At 38.9% G+C, this 6,499-nt stretch overlaps 1 non-coding gene across 1 annotated transcript; it reads left to right on the top strand.

The window, feature by feature from the left end:
- Nucleotides 1–5,767: 5,767 nt before the first annotated feature.
- On the top strand, nucleotides 5,768–5,892 carry LOC134309463 (U6atac minor spliceosomal RNA). Its single transcript, XR_010011178.1, has one exon. It is a non-coding gene; the product is annotated as a U6atac minor spliceosomal RNA (small nuclear RNA).
- Nucleotides 5,893–6,499: the final 607 nt, after the last annotated feature.

The raw sequence follows: 6,499 nt of genomic DNA, 5'->3' as shown, positions 1-6,499 counted from the left end.
AGGTCATCTTTATGCACACTCTGTCTCACTTTAGCACCTGTCCGTGTCAAATGCTGTACACATGACTTTAGTATTAGGACACATATCTGTGTTAGTTTAGATTCACTTACCATTTAAACAAGTGAAGTGTGTGTTTTTATTTGAATAGCAGGTTGCAGCTTATAGATGACCAAGCAGTTACAGATGTGCACTGTTTACATTTTTTCTTTTATACTTGCAACAATAATTTACATTTGATTTAAGAGGTAGTAAAATTTTGTCCTCATTCTTTTACCATATAATGTATCATAAACATACGTTAGGTTCATTGAACTGCTATTAAACTGTAGTCTATGGCCACAAGCGTGAAGGTAATTCAGTTCAGGTGGCAGCGAGAATGAAAAGAATGCCGTATGCTGATGCATTTATCCTGACCTGACTTTTACCACAGCCGAAAGCTTTTGATTCCACGGAGTAAATGGCACAGATGTTGCCCTTACAACCCTGAAGACAACATATCTGATAATACTGCTAGACACTTTGACTAAATCAAAGGCTTACACTTACTTATAAGACATGACTGAATTAAAACGCATACAAAATAAGTGCATTACATAAAAAGTGAGATGATTAAAAATGCTGCCCTGTTAGCTGCCTTGATTTGTAAATTCATTCTCATGGTTGTCTCTGTTATGAGGTATTGCCTTTAGTATACAATTGCAAGCTAAATTATTTAGCCCTAGTAGGTTTATTAGCAAAAATCACATCACAAAAAACAAACAGAAACAATTTAAATAGCTCAACTAATATAACAAGTTGTTTCTTTAAATTCAACACAAAATGCCATTTTTAAAAGAATTATTTAACCCCCTCAACAGAATTCCTAATAAACACACATTTGCAACTCAAGCATGCCTCATGCAAATAATCAAGGGCTTTATTAGCTGCATCAGGTGTGCTTGAGGTAAAATACATTCAAAACTTGAACTGGCTTGGACTTGGATGTTTGCTGATTGTGATGTTTCACTGCATTTAAGAAATATGGCTAGGTCAAGATAGTTGTCCAAAAAGTTATGAGAAGAGATAATTACTTTACACAAATGAGAAACGCATATAAAATAATAGTAAAGGCACTGAATATCCCTAGCAATAGAGTTGGAAGCATAATTTGCACATTCAAAGTTAAAGGAACACTGGCTACACTACCTGAAAGTGTCAGAAAGAGGAAGCTATCACCGGCAGTCTCCAGATTCCTGTGGAGGCAGGTGGTCAAAAATTCTCAAGTGACTGCAAAAAAACCTGCAAAAAAGATTTGGTGGCAGCAGGCACTGAGGTTTCAGTTTGCACAGTAAGACGCATATGCTGAGGATAAGTGCTGAAGATCTCCACACCCAAACTCTAAAACTTACACAACCACAAAAAGTCAGCTCAAATATGCTCAAAACTACATAAATAAGCCAGAGAAGTTTCAGATTCTGTTCTGTGGAGTGATGAAACAAAACTGGAATTTTTTTGGCCTATCAATCAACTTTATGTCTGGAGGAGGAAGAATGAAGCATATGCTGAGAGAACACCCTGCCTACAGTGAAGCAAGGTGGTGGCTCTGTGATGCTCTGGGGCTGCTTTACTTCATCTGGCAATGGAAACCTGCAGCATGTGAAGGGCAAGATGGGTAAAATCAAGTATCAGAAAATCCCTAGGAGAAACCATCATACCTTCTGTAAGGAAGCTTAAGCTTGCGTGTCACTGAAACTTTCAAAAGGACAAGGATCCTAAGCACACCTCCAAGTCCATTAAGGCTTGGCTTTAGAAGAAGTCTGGGAAGATTCCGGAATGGTGGTCACAGTTGCCTAACCTGAACCAAATATTTGGTGGGAATTGAAGAATGCGGTTGCAACATGCAAATCCCAAGAATATTAGTGAACTGGAAGCCATTGCCCATAAGGAATGGGGCAAGGTTTTGTCAGGAATGCTGCCAGGTACTGGTGTCTGGCTATGCATCACATTTGCAGCAAGTCATAACAGCTAAAGGGTGTTCTACTATTAGACACTTGTCATGAAGGAATAATTCTAAGACTCCAGTCATTAAAAGTGGTATTTTTGTTACATTTGGAGAAACCATGTGTTATATTAGTTGTATTGAACTATTTAAATTGTTCTTGTTTCATTTTTGTATTGCAAACAGATTAAAGTTATAAGAATAAACCTAATTTGCAATGGGGGTTGAATAGTTTTGATTTCAATTGTATGTGCTACATCACTCTTAGAAACTGTAGCTACAACTGTTACACAGCCTGTCAAACACCAAGCCAGAAAATGCTGTCACCAGTAGGCAAGAAATACCCAGTTGATGTGTTAATTACTTTTTTTAAGAGATGTTGTTGATGAAAGAGAATGTTTGTACAATGAGTGTTTCTCTAGTTTAAGATATGTATTTACAGTGCCTTGCAAAAGTATTCAGCCCCCTTGAACTTTTCAACCTTTTGCCACATTTCAGGCTTCAAACATAACGATATGAAATTGTAATTTTTTGTGAAGAATCAACAACAAGTGGGACACAATCGTGAAGTAGAACGAAATGTATTGGATATTTTAAACTTTTTTTAGAAATAAAAAACTAAAAAGTGGGGCGTGCAATATTATTCAGCCCCTTTACTTTCAGTGCAGCAAACTCACTCCAGAAGTTCAGTGAGGATCTCTGAATGATCCAATGTTGACCTAAATGACTGATGGTGATAAATAGAATCCACCTGTGTGTAATCAAGTCTCCGTATAAATGCACCTGCTCTGTGATAGTCTCAGAGTTCTGTTTAAAGCGCAGAGAGCATCATGAAGACAAAGGAACACACCAGGCAGGTCCGAGATACTGTTGTGGAGAAGTTTAAAGCCGGATTTGGATACAAAAAGATTTCCCAAGCTTTAAACATCTCAAGGAGCACTGTGCAAGCGATCATATTGAAATGGAAGGAGTATCAGACCACTGCAAATCTACCAAGACCCGGCCGTCCCTCTAAACTTTCAGCTCAAACAAGGAGAAGACTGATCAGAGATGCAGCCAAGAGGCCCATGATCACTCTGAATGAACTGCAGAGATCTACAGCTGAGGTGGGAGACTCTGTCCATAGGACACAATCAGTCGTACACTGCACAAATCTGGCCTTTATGGAAGAGTGGCAAGAAGAAAGCCATTTCTCAAAGATATCTATAAAAAGTCACCTGGGAGACACACCAAACATGTGGAAGAAGGTGCTCTGGTCAGATGAAACCAAAATCGAACTTTTTGGCCACAATGCAAAACGTTATGTTTGGCGTAAAAGCAACACAGCTCATCACCCTGAACACACCATCCCCACTGTCAAACATGGTGGTGGCAGCATCATGGTTTGGGCCTGCTTTTCTTCAGCAGGGACAGGGAAGAGGGTTAAAATTGATGGGAAGATGGATGGAGCCAAATACAGGACCATTCTGGAAGAAAACCTGTTGCAGTCTGCAAAAGACCTGAGACTGGGACGGAGATTTATCTTCCAACAAGACAATGATCCAAAACATAAAGCAAAATCTACAATGGAATGGTTCACAAATAAACGTATCCAGGTGTTAGAATGGCCAAGTCAAAGTCCAGACCTGAATCCCATCGAGAATCTGTGGAAAGAGCTGAAAACTGCTGTTCACAAACGCTCTCCATCCAACCTCACTGAGCTCGAGCTGTTTTGCAAGGAAGAATGGGCAAAAATTTCTGTCTCTCGATGTGCAAAACTGATAGAGACATACCCCAAGCGACTTGCAGCTGTAATCGCAGCAAAAGGTGGCGCTACAAAGTATTAACGCAAGGGGGCTGAATAATATTGCACGCCCCACTTTTTAGTTTTTTATTTCTAAAAAAAGTTTAAAATATCCAATACATTTCGTTCCACTTCACGATTGTGTCCCACTTGTTGTTGATTCTTCACAAAAAATTACAATTTCATATCGTTATGTTTGAAGCCTGAAATGTGGCAAAAGGTTGAAAAGTTCAAGGGGGCTGAATACTTTTGCAAGGCACTGTAAATACAAAATATACTTTGATATATATTATGTTTTACGTTGATGTGAAACTGGTTTAGTTTTTTTCTTATTTCTTTTTTCCCCTTTGAGCAGTAACATTAATAATGCACACACAATTCTGGCTATTTTGTTTTTTTTTTAGCTGATATTAGCACTGGAAGTACACTATGACCTGTAATATTCATTCAGCACCACATTCTAACTGAATGTTGTATTGAAACATAAGCCATAACTGCTACATCATGTTATGCAAAATTAACTGACACTAGTCAAAGTTTCTACCGGTTGCAAGAGCTGCCAAATTTGGCAAGTCAAGTGCTAAATGGGGTGGATGAATACTTATAACTTTTGAAGTTTCTGAAACAGTTTGTTGACCTTTTTTGAGTTTCGTTCCTCTTTGGTCTTAATGAGAAAATGAACATCTAATTCCAGGAAAGTTCCTAGACAACTATTTAGGCTGCATAATGACAAAGTGGCAAAAATTCATATGTTCAAGTGTGTCATATGTTTCATCCAGGTTTCCTCCCACCTTCCAAAACTCTCCAAAATGCAGAAAGTTGGTTGGCTACTTTGAAAGTGCCTCTAGATGTAAGTGTATGGTGCCCTGTGATTGTCTGGTGCCAGAGTAGGTTTCTGCCTTAAGCCATGTGTCTCCAGGTGCTACCGAACACGTTCGACAATAATATGCGGACAGCAGGTATTAAAAAAGAATGAATGAATAGTAAATAAATGTTTGATTATTAACAAAACAGACATTAATTTACTTTGATAATATAAAGGTGTATCCTGTTTAGACTTACTTTAATATGAGATCAGGACACAATGGGTATGAGAGTGGGAGGAAACCAGGATCACAGCACAATAAACATCTTATTTAACAAGTAAAAGTATAGATACCACTGCTGTGGTCACCACTATCTTCTTGCATTAGGGCCAGATGGGTGACAAAAGTGCTAATATTAAGTACAGTACCTCAAAAGTAAATGGAATCGAAAATGACTATTGAACATGCCGTACAGAAGGATACAGAGCACCAGGTTTTTTTTATCCTTAAGTTCAAGTTCAAGAGGCTTTATTATCTTTTCAGCTATATGGAAGTACATATTGAAACAAATCAACGTTCCTTCAGAAACAGGGTGCAACACAGAACACAAGTGCAAAAATCTCAAACAACAACACAAACAACACAATATACACAGTGCAGATAGAAGCTGCAGACATTGGAAAAACAAAGCTACAGAAAAACTAAGCTACAGAGCAGCAAAAATAATCGTATCTAGAGTGGTAGATTTTGGTTTCAATTAAGTCCTCATCAGTTGAACAATACAGCAGTTGAACAATGAAAATGATGATGTATTTTAGCAGGATTTTTTGTTAATGTCATGCAATAATTATTCAAGCCCTACATCAGGGTTTTTCAAACCCTGAGTCACGACCCACCCAAGGGCCAAAAAGATGGGTCACAGAGAAAAATAATGATAATTAAATGAACGAATTTTAACAGCCACATCAACACAAAAATTAACTTGTACAAGAACACCTCTTGTGGAGGCTTGATGTTACATCTTGTAAACCGAAGTAAGACTAGATGGGCACAATTTTTTATTAATGAAGTATAGTTTATATGAGTTGCTTGAAAAAAGTTTGAACAACCCTGCCCTACAGAATATTGTTGATCTACTGGTAATCTGTATGACCTAAAGTTGGGTTACTAAATATATACTATTTTATATATACTACACTAGTGCTGTATGAAAGGAGAGAAGGTTAGCACTCCCCTTGACAAGGACGGAAGAGGTCCTAGTGACCTACAACACATATATGGTTCAGGCACTGCCACCTATTCGTGGGATCTTTAACCATGTTTGGGACAGTGGTAGCCTAGTGGGTAGGGCTTTGGGCTGTCAACTGAAAGGTTGGGAGTTTGAATCCCGGCTCTGCCATGCAGCCACTGTTGGGTCCTTGAGCAAGCCCTCTCTGCTCCAGGGGCGCTGTACAATGACTGACCCTGCACTCTGACCCCAGCTTCAAAACAAGCTAGGATATGCGAATATGTATATGTATATATGACACATAAATGCATTCTATTCTATACTATGTACTATATATACATGCATGCATTGTTTACCTCTGAACCTCTAAATACATTGATACATTGCATTCCTTCTCATGCTTCCTTTCCCCATTCCCCTCCACACCCTTTCTATTCCCCTATCATGACATACAGTATGTACGGTTTAGCATTTATGCTCTAACAATGTGTGTCTCTGTCTGTCTTTCTATCTATCACTGCCTTTCTCAAGCTATGTTAATACAGCTGTTGTTGTCCACCACCCCCCATCTGTCCTTCGCACTCTGACCTCCTTTCTGTCCCCCTCGTTTTCTCACAGGATGAGTAGAGCGTTGTCTCTTTTGTCTCTCCCTCCTCGCGCGCTGCACTCCTGCCCCGCCCTGTTCTCAGGCTGTGTGATTACGT

This window comes from Trichomycterus rosablanca, chromosome 2, assembly GCF_030014385.1.
Source record: "Trichomycterus rosablanca isolate fTriRos1 chromosome 2, fTriRos1.hap1, whole genome shotgun sequence".
NCBI lineage: Eukaryota > Metazoa > Chordata > Actinopteri > Siluriformes > Trichomycteridae > Trichomycterus > Trichomycterus rosablanca.
This window is presented reverse-complemented; position numbering and strand designations above follow the sequence as displayed.